The 22683-nt window shown below is 38.6% G+C and overlaps 1 protein-coding gene and 1 long non-coding RNA gene across 9 annotated transcripts in view; one reads left to right on the plus strand and one right to left on the minus strand.

The window, feature by feature from the left end:
• Window positions 1-22683, plus strand: part of GPR141 (G protein-coupled receptor 141) — a 115413-nt gene that overhangs the window by 84352 nt on the left and 8378 nt on the right. The window contains exons 5-7 of one of the 8 annotated variants that reach the window (XM_034670559.1): window positions 6878-7095; window positions 7322-7443; window positions 7520-7780. The exons of 3 other annotated variants lie outside the window; for them this stretch is intronic. The gene's annotated coding sequence lies outside the window, so the exon portion shown is untranslated. Of the gene's footprint in view, window positions 1-6877; window positions 7096-7321; window positions 7444-7519; window positions 7781-22105; window positions 22228-22683 lie in introns of all 8 variants that reach the window. 4 more of the 8 variants (XM_034670588.1, XM_034670565.1, XM_034670581.1 and 1 more) reach the window with 4 other exon arrangements.
• Window positions 1-22683, minus strand: part of LOC117804197 — a 103988-nt gene that overhangs the window by 56184 nt on the left and 25121 nt on the right. The gene's annotated exons all lie outside the window — the stretch shown is intronic.

Genomic DNA, 22683 nt, shown 5'->3' on the forward strand with positions numbered 1-22683 from the left:
GCTTAACCGCTGTGTCACCCAGGCGCCCCTGTACCTATTTCTATTATAGCATTCATTATATAGAACTTCAGGCCTGTTTTGTAATCATGGCGGTATAGACATCAATTCCTTCCTTTCTTTTCTCCCTTTTTATTTATTTATTTATTTTGGATTGTGTTTGCGGGGGGGGGGTAGCTTTTTATTACATTTTCCGTTCAAACTTTCTAGGTTCTTTTATTTAATGTGTGTCCTAAATAATGGGCTTCTAATGGATTTTTAGACAGAAAGTCTGATAATCTTTTTTAACTAGAGAGTTAGGTCCACTTAAAAAAATTATTACTGAAATGTGCATCTATTCCTACCCTTCAATTTGTTGCTATTTGTGTACCTTTTGTAGGTTTCATTTTCCCCTTCCTTCCCTCTTTATTTCCTTCCTTGATCTCTTTTCTTTTTAATCAAATGAACTTGCTTTTTCTTCATTTAATTTTCCTCTTTACTAGTTTGGAAGATGTACATTCTTTTTTTTTTTTTTAAGATTTTATTTATTTATTTGATAGAGAGCAAGAGCACAAGTAGGCAGAGCAGCAGGCAGAGGGAGAGGGAGAAGCAAGCTCCCTGCTGAGCGGAGAGCCAAATGAGGGGCTCAACCCCTGGACCCTCGTATCATGACCCGAGCCAAAGGCAGACGCTTAACTGACTGAGCCATCCAGGCATGCCCCTCCCCTTTTAAAAGATTTTATTTATTTATTTGATAGAGGGAAAATATACATTCTATTTTTTTCTTTTAGCGTTTTCAAAGAAATATGAACTTCCATATTAGTTCAAGAGCCCTAAAGTTAAACAGTGTCTTAACTTTCCTCTCAAACAATGCACAGATCCTAGAACACAGTGACAGAAAACCCCCTCCCAAGTTATATGGTATTTTTGCCTAGTATTTTAGTTTTGTCTTGTATTTTAACCCAATAAATTAGATATTATTATTGTTGTTGTTTTATACAAAATCTATTTAGATTTACTCAGATATTTACAGTTTCTTTGATTAGCATTTTTTTCCCTTTGTAACTTAGATTGTCTTTCTTGTATAACTTTCTTTCTTCCTTAAATATATCTTCTACATGTTCTCTTAGTAAAGATAAGTTGGTGTTACACTCTTTCGATTTTTATTTGTACAAAAGTCTTCATTTTGCCCATATTCTTGGAAGATAATTTTGCTGGGTATACTTCGTACATCAATAGTTATTTTTACTCATTGTTTTTAAGATAATATCCTACTGTATTCTGGCCACCACGGCTGCTTATAAGAAGCCACTTGTCTCTGTAAAGTATTTTCTTTTTAGGTGCTCTGCCTTCCCTAATGGGCTGCCTTTAACATCAGCAGCTCCTTTTCCTTAGTATTCTGCATTTCACTTTGTTGTGTCTAAATATGGATTTCTTTTTCTTCATCCTGCTTAAGATTTTTTGAACTTACTGAACCTGATGATTGCTTATTTTCATCAGTTCTGGAAAATTCTCAGCCATTATCTCTCAAAAAACTGCCTTTACTTTGCTCTATCTTCTGTTCTAGAACAAATTTAGCCTCCACGTCACTTGTTTTTTGTGATTTCAATGTTCTTGATAAGAACATAACATAGTTGCTGAGTAACAAAACTGAGGCCAGGATCTCTGGTTTGAATATAACGGCTCTCTTGTTAGGTATGTAAATTTGTGCAAGTTAATTAATCTTCCTATTCCTCAGTTTCCTCATCTCTAAAACACAGAGGCGACAGTGTCTGCTTTATGGGATTATTGTAAGGATTACAAGAGAAATGATAGGTAAAGTACTAAGAAAGGTATAGATAGTGTGTTTGCTCTTAATATTTCTCTTTCTGTGTTGCATTCTGAGGAATTTTTTTTTTTAAGATTTTATTTATTTATTTGACACAGAGAGACAGCCAGCGAGAGAGGGAACACAAGCAGGGGGAGTGGGAGAGGAAGAAGCAGGCTCCCAGCGGGACAGCCTGACGTGGGACTCGATCCCAGAACTCCAGGATCACGCCCTGAGCCGAAGGCAGACGCTTAACGACTGAGCCACTCAGGTGCCCCTGAGGAATTTTTTTGTATCTATTATATAGTTCACCAGTTTTTATTTTCTTTGTCTGATATGTCCTTTGAGATGCTAGTTCCATCGGCATATTTTTCATTTTCAAAAGTACAATTTTAGTTATTTTTCAAACTGCCTGGTCAATCTTTTTAATCATTTACTTTTAATATATTCTTTTATTTCTTTATATTTTTAAATTTGCACTGAGAGTTGCTTCTGCCAGGTACCTTCTGTAAAACACCAACTAACCCTAGGCCACTTTGAAAATTGCTTCTTATCGATGTGTTGGGAAAACATGTTGAGGGAAGGGATAGAGCAAGTTCTATGACTTGATAAAGTTAATTTGAAATTATCAAGAAATGAGGGTCTGACAAAAGAGAAACCAAAGCCTGAGATTGGGAATTCAATTTGAGATTGAGACAGTGGCTTTTAATCTTTGCATGCCCACCAGAAATATTTGGAAAGCATTTTAAAAATATGGATGCCGAGGCCCCTCTCCAGAGTGGGAGCCATGCATCAGTGTTTTCCAAAAGCCTTCCAGGCAATTCTATTGTGTAGCTGGCATTAACAAGAGTACCATGAAACAAAACCTGAAACCACTCCCATTGTTCCAAACAGGGAAGGACTGGACGTAGAGGATCAGAGGCCACAACACCATTGGGAGGGCTGAGAGAGGAAAGATTAGGGCAGGTGCTGTTCTTTGTTTTTTTTCTGTAAACTTCAGAAAATAAATAGCATAGGAATAGGCATCTCAGAAAACTTCCATTGAAAACTACAGCGGCTTATGCTCCAAGGAGGGTGATTCAGTGGAAGCCTGAGGCCCTCCTCCAGGATGGCTTATCTGCTCTCTCCAGAAGCCCTTGGGCCTGCATCCTGTTTACAAAGGAAAGGTGACGGCTTCTCTTTAGTTTCACCCGCAAACTGTCACAGGGACACTCTTTATTACTAGTAGCATCTAACTCTAAACTCTGGCCAGGAAGTCTAGGGGATGCAGAGAAGGGGGGAAATGGTGCTGAGAATCACACTAGGAAGGGTAAACTTCCAAAACTCAGAGCACAGGGGGGCTCAGGCCTATCAGTGACTCTGAACATCAAAATATTTCTTAAAACATTTATCCAGATTCAAGAAGGCTCGAAGTTAAACTCTCCCAGTGGAGACAATTTTTCTTGATCCTCCAGACTCCTGTAAGTACCAAGAGGAAGTGGGAATATCTTTGTTCCCCTACAGGGCCCTAACTTTTCTGGCAGGGCTAAAGAATTCACGAACAAAGGGCAAAAGAAGAATCTAAGTCAATGAATTAAAGGCAACGCTTTGAATCTGATATTCAAATGGAAGGTTTAATGATGAGTACTATGAAAATGCAACTATTAAAAAAAAAAGGAAAATGTGTCTGATCCCAAAGCTCATATTCTTTGTTCTTCATGCCATTACCTTTTTAAAAGCAAGTGACAGTTTGGATTGTGTAGGGTTCTTTTTAAAATTTTTCACGTGAATCATAATGATTGACCATAAACTCTTGCAAAAAAACTGGGCATGGATGAAGGAAAATAAGAGATGCCCCTTCTCTTGTTAGTGGCACTTCTCCTGTTCCCTCTTTCTGAGAGCAACCACCCACCTGCTGTGTTCCCTACTTCTCTCTCACTCCCACGGTCTCTCCCTCTTCCTCTTTCTCCCCTGTGCTTCCCCAAGCTTCTTCTCTTTTTCTTCCCTTTATCTCCTTCCTGTTAAAGTATCTGGCAGTGGAGCCAGGCAGAACTGTGGTTAGATATGTGTGGGGTTTCTCAGGGGCAGAGTAACCTCAGACTCTGTGCCCAGGGCAAAAATATCACCCTAGAGGCAGGCAGCTACACTCTGAACCTCCCAGATCGTCTCCTGTCATTATAATATTGAATGTTTACTGCTTGCCAAGATGATCATAATAAGTGTGTTTAAATATAGTCCTTAGAACCATGATTTGCACATATTTAGTACCTTGGTGTAGTATCATTCCTAAATTTTCACAACAAACTTGCAAGGCAGATAATCTTATCATTCCTATTTGATAGATAGGAAATAAAAGCTTAGAGGAATAAAGTAACTCATTCAGTTTCAAATAGCTAATATCCAGATCAAGTGGTACACATCCCACCAATTCTGAGTTTTCCTGACTATACAAGCTTATTTCTCCAGTTGCGGCATTGTAACTTAAGAAGGATATTGATTAACCAGAGTGTCCAGATAGTCTGGCCATATGAGAAAATAAACCATACCATCTTTATCACCCCCATTCATGATGAACATTTATAGAGTGCCATCTCTATACCAAGTCCTGTTGATGGGTTTTATGTAGATTATCTGCATGCAAGTAAAACAGTACAACTTTATGAAATATGCAACATTATAATAATTCAATTTACAGATGAGGAAAATGAAGTACTTGCCCAAGATGGCCCAGCTGGTAAATGATAAAGGCAGGACTCCAGTGCCAAAGCTTATAATTTTACAATATGCTGGTAATCTTACTGACTTGCCTGAAGTAAGTACAGAAGGGTACAGACAGAAGTTGACAGAAAAAAGACAAGAAATTTCAGTTGATGAAGACATATCATTTAGAAAGGAAAAAAACAGTGACATTGTAAAGCTCCCAAGAACTGAACTATAACTATGGTGGGGTTGTTATAGGGAGGTAAACTTTTGTACAATATAGTAAAGAACTTTCCAGCAATTATTTTTGTCTAACAATGCTACAGACTGCCTTGCAAAACAGAGTATGAATTCTATGGTGATGGAAGTATCTGGATGTGAAAGAAATTCCCTAAAGTGAAAAAGAACATTGGAGTGTGTATGACCTCTTAGATAGTATGTAACCTCTAAGAGGGTTTGGATCTGGGAGTAAGCTTATTTAAACCACCATAGCAGCCCAGCAGATTTAAGGATGTAATTTTGTAAGTGGCCATAGTGAAGCATGATGAGGAAAAATGATTGAATCTGAATCTAGTCTCTGATCCTGTCAGAACTTAAAGGCTTATAAAGATTCTTTTGATATAGTATCTCATTTATCATCCAAATGACCTTGAGCTGGACTTCTAAACTAGAATTTAACTGAGCCAAGGAAAACTACATTAAATGCACAAAAGACAGCACCGAACCTGAGTGTATCTATGGCTTTCTTTTGTTTCTGTCATCAAAGTCATTAACATCAGGCAATTAAGTATAGAGAAATTCTTCATGATGAAGAAATATTAAAACTAATGTTTAAAAAATTTTACAATTATGAAGTTTTCTTATTACTGTAAAATTTTTTTATAAAAACCACTGAAAGAGTATACAGGAAGAAAATCATCCATAATCTAAATGCCCAAACCAACTACTCTTAAATATTTGATATAGTCGGGGCGCCTGGGTGGCACAGCGGTTAAGCGTCTGCCTTCGGCTCAGGGCGTGATCTCAGCGTTATGGGATCGAGCCCCATCAGGCTCCTCTGCTGTGAGCCTGCTTCTTCCTCTCCCACTCCCCCCTGCTTGTGTTCCCTCTCTCGCTGGCTGTCTCTCTATCTCTGTCAAATAAATAAATAAAATCTTAAAAAAAAAACACTTAAATATTTGATATAGTCATTTTCAGTAAATACATATATTCAGATTATGGAGAGATCAGTGTATAAACAGTCCTCTCTTCTTTATCACATGAATTTTTTATTTTATTTAAGCATCATTTCAGAGGCTTAATACATTATATGCATGTAGCATAATTAACTTACCATTAACAGTCTCTTTGCATCTAGTCTGTACACTTTGGACATACTGCTGGTATTATTAATAATACCTTAATAATTCCTAGAAGAGGGATTACTGCCTCAAAGAGCATGGTTACCATTTGTGACCTAGCCATTGATTGCCAAATTGACTTCTGGAAATGGGGGGCTGTTTCAACTCTAATGAACAGTGGCACCTCATCTTTGCCAGTACTGATGACTGTCATGATATTTTACTTCACTAATTTTATAGATGAAGAAGATCTTACCATTTTAATTTTCATTTATTTGAAAACCATTGACGGCAGGTCACTTTACTTTGTCAACACAATTTTTTAAGGGCAGAGATAAAAGAAGTATCTGTAAAAGGCAGTCTTAAACTAAATATTTCTGGGCGCCTGGGTGGCTCAGTCGGTTAAGTGTCTCCCTTTGGCTCAGGTCATGATCCTGGAATCGTGGGATTAAGGCCCACATCGGGCTCCCTGCTCAGTGGGGAGTCTGCTTCTCCCTCTGCCCTTCACCCTGCTTGTGCTCTATCTATCTCATTCACTCTCTCTCCCTCAAATCAATAAATAAAATCTTAAGGAAAACCAACTAGATGTTTCTGCCAACACCAATGGTAAAGATCAGATCACCCCAAGTAACTCCCAGTGGGTGTGGTAAATACCTAAGTGCTAAGGGTGAGGGAGGCCTGGGGATTGAATGTGAGAGCAGGGAGCACAGCAGCAGGGACTCAAATGTTCTGCTGTTTGTCAACTGGCCTCTCTTTCTTCTACTTGAGGTATTTCTTATTGAGTGAACATGTTGAGTGCCTGTTGTGTGCAAGAACATTTGCTCAACATTTGTATCACAGCATGGATTCTCTGTTCACAAAGCCCTCTCTGCAGAGGATAAAACAAGGATGGGTTCTAAGTACAGAAAGTGAGAGCACTTGGTGATCTGGAGGGACCCCCACTGGCAACGTGTCCTTTGGAGGCACTGAATTTAACCGCATTCACTCTTCAAAATAGAAAATGGAAGTATATCTATCTTTCATTGTTTGTCTGGGGTGGGGGGGATGTTTTCTGTCCTTATTATTTTCTTTTCAGATTAGCGACTAAAAATGCCATTATAGAAAAATTGAAATACGCAGCACAGCAGGAGCAATGAACCCCCATGTACCCATTACCCAGCTACACCCAGCTACCACTTGACTTACGGCTGCTCCGGTTTGATTTCTTCCTCTCCCCAACCCCTACAACTCTATCATTTTGAAGAAAACCCCACATGTAATATCCATAAATACTTCGATATGTATCTCTAAAAGGTAAGGACTCCTTTCTTAAAAAATAACAATACTACTACTATCTTGCCCCAAATAATTCCTCAGTATTATCAGTCAGTTATTGTTCAAATTTTCCTGATCACCTCATACTGTTTTCAGTTGGCTTCTTGAGTTGAGTTCCAAACAGGGCCTCTACATTGCCTTTGTTGATTTGTTTATTACATCTTTTAAAACCTAGAAATCTTTCCTCTCCCTCATTTTTCTCCAGCAGGCAGCACTGGCTCCTCCTAGAGGGAAATTATATTTAAAGCCCACAATCTGGGTGCCAGGGAAGCTTATTGTTATTGTGATGGTCATTATTTCTGGACAGACCTAGGACATTACAAGAAGGTATTTTTGTTTTGCTTACACATTTTAATTGCTGTTTACTTCTGTATATAGAAGGATGACTTTTTTTCCTCTTGAGTTTCAGAATTCCATACCTGCTTAATCAAATATTCCATGTGCTTCTTTTAACTACTGGTGTCCTAGTCTCTTTACGGTGAGAATGGGGATGGCTTACCACATCAGCCTTTATACTGTCAGTCATGAATCAAAATGGAAAAAAAAAAAAGAAGGGGGAGAGACTGATCCTGACAGAGCTCCAAAGGCTCTAGTGACATCATCCAAGTTGACCTCTTCATTTTGCGAACAGATACCCCAAGGACAGAGAGGTGACCTGCTCAAGGTGAATTAAGTCAGTAGTTCTCAAATATTAATATGGTCAAGAATCCTCTGGAGAACTTGTTTAAAAATTGATCACTGAGCCTTGGCCCAGAGATTCTGACTCAGTCGGTCTGGGTGGGTCCCTGGTGAAGTCAATGCTGCCAGTGTATGGACTAACCTTGAGGGGCACCGATCTAGAGGTTTCCTGATAAAGGGCCAAAGTGAGCATCTTCCTGGCTACCGCTCTGTTAAAAGCACAAATGAACTCACTCCAGGGGCCTTTCATTCTCTTCCTGGGATGAGCAGCTAGCCCAGCACACTCTTTTCACGGCAATGGCAGAGGCACAGGGAATATGCAAAAATACTGCCTCTTAAGGTCTAAGCTCAAAACTGGCACACTGTTACTTTAACCTTAGCCTATTTGCCAAAACAAGTCACCTGGTCAAACATAAAGTCAAGGGGGCTGGAAATACAAACTGTTCCTGCAGTGGGAGAGATTGCAAAGTCACACGTCGGAGGGTGTGCACATGGGATGGGAGAGCGAAGAATTGGGCAAATAATGCCCCTGACACAAATATATATATAGTGTGTTATCAATTAAATTAAATATTATTACATATAAGAAATTCAGATAAAATACCATTAAATTCTGATGCTAATCTATAATGCTTTCTTATGGGTAAGCTGTCAAAAAATACTTCAGCCAGTGTATCCAAGGAGTATCTCTTGTTTAGATTTCTCCTCCTCTTTTGCTGTTTAGATTCTTTAAATTCTTTTTCTGTATTCCATATGGTGCCAATGTTACATTTGTCTGTGTAGAGGCTTCTTAGTTAATAGAAGTTCCCAACTCTATAGCTTCAACTGCTCCATCACTCTAAGTACATGCCATCTTCAATACATGCTGTCTTGCTGCTAAATAACCTCCAATTCATGGCTCAAAGTACCCACTAGTTATATATTTACATGACTGAAACTTTATTTCTCTACTGGAATATCCTGTGTAATTTCAGCGGCCCTTTATTAACAAGTTCTTAATGCAAGACTCTATACTGGGCCCTTTATTTTTTTTATTTTTTTTTAAAGATTTCATTTATTTATTTGACAGAGATAGAGATAGCCAGCGAGAGAGGGAACACAAGCAGGGGGAGTGGGTGAGGAAGAAGCACTCTTAGCAGAGGAGCCTGATGTGGGGCTCGATCCCATAACGCCGGGATCACGCCCTGAGCCGAAGGCAAACGCTTAACCGCTGAGCCACCCAGGTGCCCCAATACTGGGCCCTTTATATCTCTTTGTTGTCTCACTTAACAATTCTGCAATATTGATATATATTGATAGTATAATTTCCATTATACAAATGGGGGAACTGAACCCGGGGAGATTAAATAAATTGCTTAAAGATCAAATTGGTAATAGTATCAGAATTCAAATATGGTTGTATTCAGCAAAGCCAATGGTTTTCCTATTGTTTTCTGCATGACTTTTGTTTCATCCCCCCTCCCCACGACCCACCACCTACCCCCAAACCTGGGCTTCTCGATTTTCCTCTGAGATACACTGAGGGGTTGGTTTTATGCCAGGTGTTTTGTTGGCAAATGTTGCTCGAGACCCTTTCTATTCTCTTGAGAGCCCTTGGTATGGCAGGGCATGTATTATTGTCCTCTATAAAACTGAGAGGGCTAATACTTTGAACTAAAGAGATTTACACAGTTAATAAGTGGCAGAGCTAGGACCTAGGCTCAGGCTATTTTTCTCTTACATCACTTAAATTACTACACTTAATCCCAGTAATTGAAAGAATGACTGTGTGCATTTTTGGTAATAGAACTAGCCAGTTAATTTGACTCCAAAGGACTGTATTTTCCTATAAGGCTCTAGAAGAATTTGGGAATAATAGAGTATTCCTTGCATTACAATAAAATAATTAAAAATATCTTGTTAGAAGAGAGTTACTATTCAGTCTTATAGTCGACTAGGTTCTAGAGTGTTAGATTTATAACAGGATTCTTCACTAACTTGGAACTCTTGGTAACTAATTGCTGGTTACATAACTTCTTAAGCAATTCAATTTCTGGAATAATCCAAAAAGAAGCCAAACAATCTTGAATTTATCCAAATAAACTTAAATAAATCAATTTCCAATGAACATCTTTTAATGTACAGATCTGGTCCAAGGAATCAAGAATTTACTTTTCTTTGTGTTTTGATCTGCCATTTTTGTGGCAAGCACTGTTGCACCATGGTTTGTTACTCCGATGTGTAGAAACAGGATGTAAGCTGTTACCTTATTTGCAATGGCTTGCCATTGATCTCTGTCTCAAGCCTTCCTTAGGAGTTTCGCAAAATTCGGTGAGTTCTGATTTGGGTTAGTTTTACCCTCATGAAAGCTGGAAGATGCTCTTTCCTGAGCATTATTTATCTCATCCCAAGTTCTTCAAAACATGTTATTACAAGAATTTTTCATTATTGATATATTTCTGGTTTGGGGGTTTGTTTTTTAAAAAGACTTCTAGATGGGGAGGAAAAGAATGAGGAACTGAGATTTATGCAGTAGCTGCACACTGTCTAGCTCCATGCTGGGTGCTTTACATAATTTATCTCTTTATTGGTCCCATATTACAGATGAGGAAATAATGGCATTTTTATTAATGCAAACTGAAGAGAACTCTAACTTTTGTGTTGTTGTTATCAGACATTGATGGGTTCAAAATCTGGGATATTTCCTCCTATATCAGAACATATTTCCTATACTAGATACCTAAACTTGTCTGTTGTATCAGTATCAACATCATGAGCTTACTATATGTTAACTGCAGCACTTTTAAGTCTCAAAGATACACACTCCACTCTCTAAAACAAGAGAACGTGCCTTTGCCCAGCATTCGCAGAAAGAGTCCAGAAATTCTTGGGATGCCTGTGTGGCTCAGGTGATTAAGCAACCAACTCTTAATTTTGGCTCAGGTCATGATCTCAGGGTTGTGGGATCGAGCCCCGTGTCTGGCTCTGTGCTCAGCTAGGAGTCTGCTTCTCTCTCCCTTTGCCCCTCCACACTCTCTCTCTCTCAAATAAATAGATCTTAAAAAAACCCAAATAATGTAAAAAAAAATAAATTTTTAAACAAACAAAAAAAGTAAATAAAAAAAGAAGAGAAAGAGTCCTGAAATTCTTTCCAGCTGGACCATCTTGAATCATATATCCATCTTGAACCAATAATTATGATTAGGTATGAATTAGGGAATGAAATGCTCTGCTCAGTTTACCTTAGCCTAAGCCTAAGATTAGAGTCCCATCTTTAGAGTTGAGACATGGAGTCAACTTCTTCAGAATGACATAGATCCTGAAATGGAAATGATGGGTTTTGAGGAAGGCAGAACTGGAGTCTGAGGAAGCAGGCAAACACAACCATCCACATTATTCATTCTTTCAGTGAACCATGTAGACAACAAACTGTCTTCCCAAGAACTGTGAGGGAAAACTTAAAAAAAAAATTAAACATAGTTCCTTCCCTAGGTGTCTATATATTTATTATGGAAAGGGAGGAGCTAAATTGACAACTATGATAAAACTTGAAATGATGTGAAACAAAAGTGGTACAACTATTGAGGTGGGAAAGATAATTACATTTCTGGAGGAATAATAGAAAATTCCCAAAAGAGTTGAAAGATGACTTAGAACATAAAGGACTGGTTAGGAATTTTCTTGGCCATGTGTGATAAGTTGCTGAGAGAAATCAGGACACAGGAAAAAATAAGCTTTGTTAGGGACTAGGATGGACAGAAAGATAAGAATAAGTAATAGACAGGGCTTTAGTAAAAATGTAGCACCCTGAAGAAAAAATATTACCCTATTTCACTGTTTTATTTGGGATTAGTTTCTTAATAAGGGGATGGTCAAAAAAATAAACGTGGATTTCTTGTTGGCTGAAAGTGTAAATTCTGTATTCTTTAGTGAGTTAGTTCTGTTGCTCAGGAAGCCAGTGTACTGCAAATTATATTTCTTTGTTTAAAGGATTCCCTTCTTAAGAATTTTTTTCCTTTTTTTACTTTTTTTTGTTTAGAGAGAGAGTGAGTGAGTGAGCATGAGCAGGGTGTGGAGAGGGGCAGAGGGAGAGGGAGAAAAAGAATCTTAAGCAGACTCCATGTCCAATGTGGAGCCCGAAGCAGGGCTCGATCTCACAATCCTGAGATCGTGACCTGAGCCAAAATCAAGAGTTGGACGCTTGACTGACTGAACCACCCAGGGGCCCCAAGAATTTCTATTTCTGAATGAAGTTTCAACTTTACTTATTTGCTTTTATCTCATGTGTTATAAAAGAGGACATAAAGTTGCTGAACTTCAGCTTTGTATCCAAACATTAAAGTGAAGGTCTTCCCTTATAGACTGGAGATCGATAAAGTGCTTCCCACGGGGCCAAGGTTGTTATAAACATTTATTAGAACCTAGCTCTATATAAGGTGCCCCAGAAGATATGTGGAAGGTTCCCTAGCCAGTGAGCCTCAATTTTCCATGATGGCTGTGATTAACAGGGAACAAGGACATGTCGAAATCATAGGGGTGTCTGATTATAGAGGGGCCTTCCTAATTTTGTGTCTGACTATGGTTAACATTTACGTCATTTCTTAAACACATAATAACCCTCAGCAGGAAATGTGGCCAGAAAATACAGACTGAGGCCTTGTGAGGAAGAGAAGCTGCTTTCAAATCTACGACAAGAAAAGCTAGGCTTCTTTCCTCTAGTCTAGAGCATATGGTCCAAAATAGAACCAATAAAAAGAGAAATACAAATATACCTCTGTCACCTTCCTTCCCCCCACATTAGTAGATTGAGGACATCTCTGAACAACCAGGCCGAGATAATTAAAGTCTACACAGAGGTCGTCTATTTGCTGATCGATGTATTCAGGCTGTAACGAAGAAGACTGTGCAGTTCATTAAACAAACCTTTCCAAGTTTGGTGTCTGTCTTTCCTGGCTCGTGTTATTCTATCCCCGGATATTTCCTGTTTTCTCCTTTTCTCCCATACTCTGTCTACCAAATCCTTTCTATCCTTCAATTCTATTTCAAATGCAGCCTCTCCCGTGAAGCCTTTCTGGGTTTCTCCTTCTCCCAGTTCTGCTTGTTCTCCCACTAGTCTGCTCTCAAGGCACTCTTGCATTCTACCTTCATGTATTTCTACTACATCTATCTGCCTCTTTGAGTAGATGATAAGCTGCTTGGGGGCAGGACAATGTTTTCTCTTATTTGTGCCTCTCATTCATTACTATATAATCTTTACACATCTCTTGGGAAAACATTTACATCTTAAATAAAATTGTTTAAAGGTAATACAGGAAATAGGTCTCTGCTCTCATAGCTTTGCAATGTATTGCTTCCTCTCTTTGGGATGAAATTGATCAATTATATTGAAAGTTGCCATCATTAAAAGCTTTATACCTAGTAAGGGAGATGAGAAGCCTTAAATTCAACAAATATTCAACGTAATATTTCGTGTTTACTACAAACCTACCATCATACTGGTAATGGACTAATAGTCATGGTCACAGCCCTCATGGGAGATTACTGTCTAGTGAGGGAAATGGTAAATCAACGTACAAAATAACAGGCACATTTATAGTCAGACATTGTATTAAATATTATGAAGAAAGGGAATGGTGATTCAGGATAAAATAGAAGCTTTAGAGAACATGAGGGTTAGAAAGTCATTTCTGCTGATCAGCCTCGATTTGAAATAAATGGATGACGACAGGCATTCATGGAACTTCTTGAAAAAGCTTCTTATAGGCAAAGGAAACATGATATTTGCCCTAAACAGGAATGAGAGAAGAACTGAGATGAGAACTTCACGTTAAGCGTGGGTTCTTCTGAGATAACAAGGGTGATAGAGAATATAAAAATACTTCAAGGATTTTAAGTTTCACATGCCCACCAACAGCATGGAATCTGAAGATACAGTATCTCAAGCAGAGCTCAGATTCACAGAACTCTTCTATTTTAGGGTTTCCTGACAGGTTTTGTGGGGGACATTATAAGGGGTACTCTTTGTAAATGGGGAGTTTTATCAGATGATCTTAACTTTCTCCTATAATCTGGGAAGGCTGTGCTATGTAGCACAATTTGTACTTGAACATGTCCACACAGATGTGGGTGGTTCTGACATTACAGACCCAGAGGTTCTGCCACAATTCAGATTTCCTTCTGGTGATAATGCAAACGCCAAAATTATGGCCACCTGTATTAGTTTCCTAGGGCTGTCATAACAAACTACCATAAACTTGGTGGCTTAATACAACAGAAGTTTATTCCCTCACAGCTTTGGAGACGAGACATCTGAAATCAAGGTGCCAGTAGGGTTACACTTCCTCTGAGGGCTCTAAAGCAGAATCTTTCCTTGCCTCTTCCAGCTTCTTAGTGACTCCAGGCACTCCTTGGCTTATGATTGCATATTTTCAATCTCTGCCTCTGTGTTCACATGGCCTTCTCCTCTTCTCCTGCCTCTCCACTGCATGTCTTTTGTAAGGACAATAGTCATTGGATTTAGGGCCCACATGGATAATCAAGGAAAATCTCATCTTGAGATACCCAATTACGTCTACAAAGATTCTTTTACCAAATCAAATCACACTCATAGGTTTGGAGGATTAAGACTTGGATATATATCTGTGGGGGCTGGCCACCATTCAACTTCACTACACCATCCCATTCAGAAAATATGAGAAAGACAAGGCATTTCTGCTCTCATTGTACATAGCAGTTGTAGCTATAATAAAAAAAATATAGAACATTAATAGCAATACTAGCATGTCATCTGAGATGAAAAACATTATCCAGGGGAAGATATTTAAGCCAAGTCAATGATACAAGTTTGAGATCTCTAGTGAATGCCACCTTTCCCCCTAGGATAGTCTTGAAACTTTAAGGTCTAAGTCCTTTTTGAATATTCTATTTTAAGGTCCTTCAAGACTGAAGTTAATAACCAGCATTATTGTAGGTAGTTCTGTTGTTTGAGCCTAAGGTGGAAGTCTGCAGGAGCTAAGAGAGGGAGTAAGAGATACCTGCAAAACCCATGACTTTGTTCAATCACAGTATCTCATGATTGGTCATCTTATTTGACCATCAGATTAAGTGATGAATTATCTGTACAACAACCCGCCAAGAAGTTTTCTGATCCATATTTGGATATCTGGTGCCTCTTCTTTCATCCAGCATTGTTAGTAGCTTCTTCTATTTTAACATGGGTTTTACCCTCTGCTTAATAGACAAACTAGTCCTTGTCTACCTGTATAAAGGACCAAAATGCTCCTAATGGCTTAGTTCCTCTCTTCAAAAATACTGAAACTTACCCTTTGCCACATATATCTGAGAGTCATGAGTCACTGTTGTAAGAAGGGCCTAAACTGTTTAATCTTTGAGCTCACCTTGGCCATGGTTAGAATGTGCAGTTCAGGGGCAGCTGGATAGCAAACCAAGAACAAAGAAGCTGAGAATTAGATGAGAAACTGAGGAAATTAGTGGCATTTCTTTTTCTGGGGATTTCAGTAGGGTTCTATTTCAGCCCCTGTGGGACAGGGCAGGGAATAAACTTTGAAAGGAAGAGGTGAGGGCATAAGAGCATAAGGCAAACTTGAATCCTTCCAGGGATTCCATTAGAAATAAGTCAAGGATGAAGAGAAGTAGGAGCAGCCCTTAGAAACAGGGGCCAGCAGGAATAATTGGGGAAGCAGGCCCTAGGGAACTTTAGAGTCAGGCTGGAACCAATATCTGAGGAGCTGACTGATCCTAGGAGGGTCATTGATCAGAAAGCTACAACTAAATAAATGGGAGGGCATGGAGTGAAAGAAAGGAGTGCCCAAACAAGGAGAAGTAGATGGGGTTCAGGGAGGCCCAAGATCTAGGGAGGCTGGGAAGTGAACTAGGAACCAGGCAAAAGAGCAGTCAGAGGCAAAACTGGCATGACTCGAGCCTGGCACTCCTAGGAGAGGGCTGTGCCCGAGCTGTTCAGCTCTTTATCCAGGGATTCCTGGGTACAGGCCAGCAGACTCTTGTAGATACCATCCCCTTGTGCCTATCAATGGGTACAGATGGCCTTTACTGGGCTAGATCTCTCTGGGTATGAGCAGCTGGTCAAGGCCTATCATAACAATCTCTCTGTATGATTTTCAATCTCAAAAGGGGGGGGGTTAAGGATGTAATAGTTCAAAAAGTGAAAAGGAATTAAACAAGGGGCTCAGGAATCTATCTTTAGGACAAATTAAATTTTGGTAGTTAAATTTTAATGCAGTTTTTTTTCTATTACATTGCAATCTGATGAACTGCTTGTCAAATATCTATTGACATTAGAGAATATTGAGTGGACTTATTTTAATTACTTCTCTAAGTCTCCTGCTAGTATTCAAATTAATTATCTTTAAATACCCTGGTCACGAGACATAAACAAGTACACTGGAGAAACAAGCAGAGATGGAATGTCCACTTTTTGTCCAGGAGGACTTCTGTACTGCTACAACCCAGTGAAGTGACACTCTACATCTGGGCTTCTGTGCTAGCCACTGTTTTAGCTGAGTGACCATGGGAAAGTTACTTAACTCTCCTGAGTCTCAATTTCCTTCTTTTCTTTCTTTTTTTTTTTTAAGACTTATTTATTTGAGAGATAGACAGTGCATGCACAGGGGGAAGGGCAGAGGGAGAGGGAGAGAATGCTCAGGCCAACTTCCTGCTGAGCACAAAGCCCTAGGCAGGGCTTGATCCCAGAACCCTGAGATAATGACCTGAGCTGAAATCAAGAATTGGCTGCTTAGCCGACTGAGTCACCCCCTGAGCCTCAATCTCTTCATCTGATATTCAGGATAAAAAATACCCATGCCCTAGACTTCTTGGGAGGATTATAAGCAATGTATGTGAAATTTCCATCATAGTGCCAAGAACAGAGGCAAGGCAGCTATCATTACCAACCAATTGTGTTCAATAGACACGCCCACTGTTGATAAGAAAGCATAAATTCAGAGGTACCTGGGACTGAAGAAGGGAGGAGGGTGAGCCTTGGCTAATTTTTGGCTATTGTCTGGCTAATTTCTCAGCAGCTTTGNCAGCTTTTGCTTGAGGAAAGTTTTTTTTTTTTTTTTTTTTTTCCTTTAGGGAAGTCTTTCTGCTCTGAGTGAACTTGTATTTCCTATTTACCTTGAAGCTATGGTGCCCTCCTACCACAGATGGTGGTTAATTCTCAAATGAAATGCCATCTTTCCCTTAATAAAGAGGCTCAACATTCTCTAAAGTAATTTTCCAGTCCTCCTCAGGTGTTCTGTTGGCCATTTGCACCTTGACTCACTGGCAGATTATATTGGGCTCCAAGGCAGAGGTCAATGATCTTTCCAGAGCTGTATTTAGATGGGAAGGGAAACCACAATTTGAACAGGAGAACTTCTAGAACCTTTGAAAGTTCTGGCAGTTTTCTTTCATTGTTGGCTTTGCTCACTGAGGGCTGAGAGTACACTGTAGGTTCAGACTTCATAGCACATTTTAATACCTACAGACTTATAGATGTGTGCAAAGCTCTCTCTAGGAATGGAAAGACCTCACAGAGTGCTCCTTATCTGGGGAGAAAATATGTGGTAAACAGTGCGCTAAGGTGGCTTATGAAGCAGTGTAACTCTCACTCTGTACAAACACAAAGCCTCTGAGTTTCAACCTCATGGGTAAGCAGAAGTTGTAAAGTCAACAGTGTTTAACAACTCAATTAACTGGAGAAATAATAGCTCAAACCCAGGACATTATTGTTGGTTGGGATTGATATTTTTGATCAGTGAGGCTGTAGATCTAACTTTATTTGACATTGCCTAAGCAAGCATTTTTTACAATTTTAGTTGAAGACCCAGGAGATTCCTTTCAAACTTCAGAAATAGGATAGCAAAGGATGAGGACTGTGAGAGATTGCAAACACACACAAAAAATGCAGGGCAATTTTTAAAAATATTTACTTAGGCATATCATTCTGTCAAATGGATTTCTGTAGAGTTGACATTTATGTTTTGTTGTTTTCCATATTGCTTCTGGTATTTTCAGACAGATTTTTTTTTTTTTTAAGCTACCCTGAGGTGATCCTTAATGCGGAGCTGTGATTCCAGAGTCTTTTCTCAAAATATTTTGGATAAAATGCTGCTTGATTTTCCAAGAGTGATTAAAGTGAATGTTCCTATTTTTTTTTTCAGTAAACATAACAAAATATAATCTGTTTTAAGGATGTCTCACAGGCAGGGAAAGCCGTTTGTCCACCAACAACCTTTTCTCATTGTTCTGCCTCTTCTAGTTGGGCTGGATATTCATCCTGGTTCCTAACTGATATCCCTGAAGAGGGATTCTTGGGGGTGCCTAAAGCAAGGATCTGCCACTCAGAAGCTGTCTTTCATCTCTCTGGGTCTCTGGAGTCTTTCTTAGTGGTCACGTGTTATGGAAACAATTCTGCACTGGAACAGGAGACTGGAGGCTTAGATGGTGACTACTTGTTAGGTAACAAAGGTGCCTGTGTGGGCTGCAGTGTATTCCTCGGTTTAAATGGTGGGCTGGATACCATGATCTCTAGGTTTCATTCTAATGCTAAGATTTTGTGATGTTGTCGTCTGATCCCTGGCACAGGTGTTCCTCTGGTCCTGGTGATAGTGGTGAATTACACATCATTTATGGATCCTTCATTTCTGGGGGCAAGGATGGGTATGAAACATAAGGAAAAACTGAGTGATAAGCACTATGAAGACAATGACTGGGATAGAACTTGTTTTCTCATATTGATTGAATCTGCCCACAGTCCCAACTGTTCAGAATGCAGCAGGAGGAAATGAATCCAGGGATGGAGTGGGAAGCAAAGAAGAATGAAGTGTAAGGTCAAAGGGACCAGGCCTTTTATCATGGGCCTGGCCAGGTCACCCACTGGCACCATGGCCACTGAGCTATCTGTCTAACCAGGGATCTGTGAGTTACAATTCTTTCCTCTGCTCCCAACAGGAAAGCAGTCCGTTGCTTAGTACCATTGATTCTGTCTTAATTCTTCGCCTTATCAATAATGATTCTCTCTTTCCTCCTCACTGCCAGAGGCTCAGTTCAGATAGCGTCTCTTTCTAAATAATGGGTTTATTGAGATATGATCCCTATACCATAAAATTCACTACCTTAAAGTGTACAGTTCAGTGGGTTTTAGTATGTTCAGAGACGCAGACAATTCCTCTTTGTATTAATCGGAGAAACAATATAGTGTATATTGATTATGATTTCAGATGTGTCTGGACTTACTGTTTTCTTTTTAAATTCATCTATTTACCTGGTTTGTTTTTATTTTTTCCTCCCTTCCTTTGCTTAGATTTATTGGCTTTACTGTAGTTCATTTTCTCTTCTTATAATTTGTAAGCCATACCAACTTCTATTCAGCAAGTGACCATTCTTAATTTTCAGCGAGAGTTGAACTCACATTTTTTGGTTTCTCTACAGTTAAATACTACCTTTAATCTCCTCCCCAATAAAACAAGAATCTTAACATATGACTTCTCCCTTTTATTTTCACCACCCCCACCATGCTGAAACCATTTTAGTTAGTTCGTATGGTCGGTAATGTAGATTGTGTTTCACTCATATTTTGGTTCACTACTGTATTTTTGGTATCTGGTACATCTTTTTCAATTTTGCTGGAATATACATTAATAAGTCAGGAAGGATCTGAGAGAGGTAAACTTTCTGAGTGTTCAGGTATCAGAAAATGCTTTTCTTCTTCTCTTTCTCTTGAATGGAGGTTTGGTTGAAAGCAGAACTCTAAATTTGAAATAATCTTTCAAAACCATTCAGATTTTTTCACCAGCATTTAATATGTCAAACGCCTAATGCTGGTTTGTTTCTAATTCTTTTACAGATTATGCTCGAGTTGTTTTTACTCTATGGGAACTTTTAAAATGTTTGTTTCATTCATTCAACAACTCTTTATTAAGAAGCTAATATGTGCAAAGCACTGTTCCAGATGCTAGAGGTCAAAAACTAAATAAAACAGAATTTCCTGTCCTCAAGGAGCTTGAATTCTAGTGGAGGGAATGAGAATTCAAACAAAGAGACAAAATATATGATGCATTAGTGGTAAATGATTTACGTGGGAATAATAAAGTCGGAAAAGGAGATGAGGTGTGCTGGGTGGAAGTGGAGTGCTGACATTTTAAAAATGAAAGCCAGGAAATGAATTACTGAGATGACCTTTGGCCAGAGACATGAAGGGGGTAAAGGAGAGATCAAGCAATTCAGCTATCTGGGAGAAGAACACCCCTGAAGAGGAAACATCGTGTGCAAAGGCCCTGAGGTGGGAACATGCCATGGATGTTTGAAGAAAAACAAGGAGTTAAACTATGTTTAGTTAAAATATACCAATGAAAGTGACGGTTGTAGGAGATAAGATCAAAGAGAGAGAATGTGGGGGAGTCAGGCTTAAATTCTGTGGGACCTAACAGACCACTTTCCAAATTTTGATTTGACTCTGAGTAAAATAAGAAGACATTAGAAAACTGTGATAAGAGGAATGACACTGAAAGAGCACTCTGGTTCCTGAACTGATAATAGACAGTAGGGAAGACAAGAGTCAAAGAAGGGAAAATTCATGGGTTTGTCTGATATTCCCAGGGAAAGATGATGTGACTTGAATCACAGTTGTAGCAGTGTAAGCAAAGAGTAGACATATTCAGATTTTTCATAATTTTTTAACTTAGAAATAATTTTTTTTAAGATTTTATTTTTAAGTAATCTGTACACCCAACATGGGGCTTGAACTCACAATCCCCAAGATCAAGACTTGAATGAGCCAGCTAGGTGCCTCTTACTTAAAAATGTTTATTTATACTTAGGAAAGCATAAGAATGGTAGAAAGGACTCCAATATACTCTTCATCGGGATTCCCCATTTCTAATACTTATCACATTTGCTTTTCACTTTATATATATGGATGTATGTATATGTGCTGCGTGTGTATATATATAGATGTATGCATATGTGCTGCGTGTGTGTGTATATATATTATGATTTTTTGATCCATTTGAGAGTACACTGAAGACATGATGTCTTTAGGGTACACCGTGTATACTTCCTAAGAACATGACATTTTTTAATATAAAGACAGACAATGATCAAAGTCAGGAAAATAACACTGATGCAATTCTATTACTTAATCTATAGAATTTGTTCACGTTTTGCCAATTGTCTCAGTAATGTCCTTTATAGAAAAAACTCTGGCTCAGTGGATTATTTTGGAGGAGAAAGGATAGGAATTGGCTAAGAAGTTGGGGTGAATTTGGGGAGAAAAAGAGGAATCAAGGATGACTCTAAGGTTTTTCAACCAAGCACCTGGAGAATGGAGTTTCTATTACCTGAGCCTGGGAGGATATTGGGAGGAACAATTTATGTGTATGTTTGGGAGCTGGCGAGAAAAAGCACAGGAGTTCAGCTTTAGATGTACTAAATTTGAGATGTTTGTTAGACATCCAAGTGGGTATGAGTTCCTCTTTTGTGATCTGAAATCCCATCCTGATGTGTCCAAATGTGAGTCTTTTCTATTAATTCAGCTCAGCACTGGGTGAGATCCTTCACATAAAAAGTTTATTTTTTTTTATGTGTAAGGAATGTTCTTTGATTATTTATTTGAGTATTTCATTCCATTCTGTGGTTTCCAGATGTTGCTGGAACTTCTAGATATGCCCTAGGTGTTTCTTAGAGTTTCTTTTAAATCTTCTATTTCTTGGGGTTTTGTTTTTTTTTTGTTGTTGTTGTTGTTCCATCTGTGAGAATCCTTCTGAACATTCTTTCAAGCTCACTAATTGTGTTGGTTCTGTACATCTCTTATTCAATAACAACTATAATTAAATTTCTCATCATTCACTTCTCTTTGACAGTATCAATTACATTTAAAGTTACTTTTCCCTCTTTTCTCTTTTAGAAAACTAACTAGTCTCTTAGTTCTTTTGCCTGAGGGATTTGATGTCTTTTTAATGTGGCATTTATTCTCTTAAAATATTCAGTGATTATTCCTGTTCTTTTATCATTGATTTGATATGAGGATGTCATCATTTGTTAATGGACATACTTGAAACACAAAAAATCCCTTCCAACCCCAGAGTCTTCAATTTTGTTTAGTTTGGGGGCAAATTTCCCTAAGTGGTACCAACTTGCACTGATCCTTATGATATTAAACTTGATCAGCATAATAGCCTTCTAATGGTATCATTCTTTTTGTCTTGCCCTCCTCTAATCTTTTCTCTAATAAAACAAAAAAATAGCTTTTGGAATTGAAATGCTAAATGGCATTTTATATTTTAAAATTTGCATCTCTCATAATTTTCAGGATAAAATAAGAAACCCTCAGAGTGGCAACATGCTCTGTATTTGGCAAGCTTCATCTACATCTACAGATATTCACCTTTGTTCTACTCACTTACCTAATGTTCCAGGGACATCAAACTATAGGTAATTCTCTGAACATGCATTCATGCTTTTTCTCAGACTCTTGTCTATACCTGGAGTACTCTATCTCTTCCTCTCTGCATCTGGAACTTCAAATCATCCTTTAAGATCCAGAACCTGTCATGTATCTGTACCCAAGAATTACTCTATTGCCACTACATTGATGCTTTCACTCTCTACTGTCTGTTAAGTTACTTACCCTCCTTTCTGAATTCTTGTGGCATTTTTTTATGTACTGACAGGTGTTATAAATAATTTATGTACCTCTTCCTCCCCTATCACACAGAAAGAGATTTAAATGCAGGGACGTGTTTTGTTCATCTCAGAATCTTCACTATGCACTATACAAAAGACACAATGACACGACTTGTTTATTAAATGAAACGAAAAATCCCAAGTTGATTGTAGCTGTTTTTCTGTTTAGAAAGAAGGGGGTCTGGGACCTAAGGTCTAATGAGG

The sequence above is a fragment of the Ailuropoda melanoleuca genome, chromosome 1 (genome assembly GCF_002007445.2).
Source record: "Ailuropoda melanoleuca isolate Jingjing chromosome 1, ASM200744v2, whole genome shotgun sequence".
In the NCBI taxonomy this organism is placed as follows: domain Eukaryota; kingdom Metazoa; phylum Chordata; class Mammalia; order Carnivora; family Ursidae; genus Ailuropoda; species Ailuropoda melanoleuca.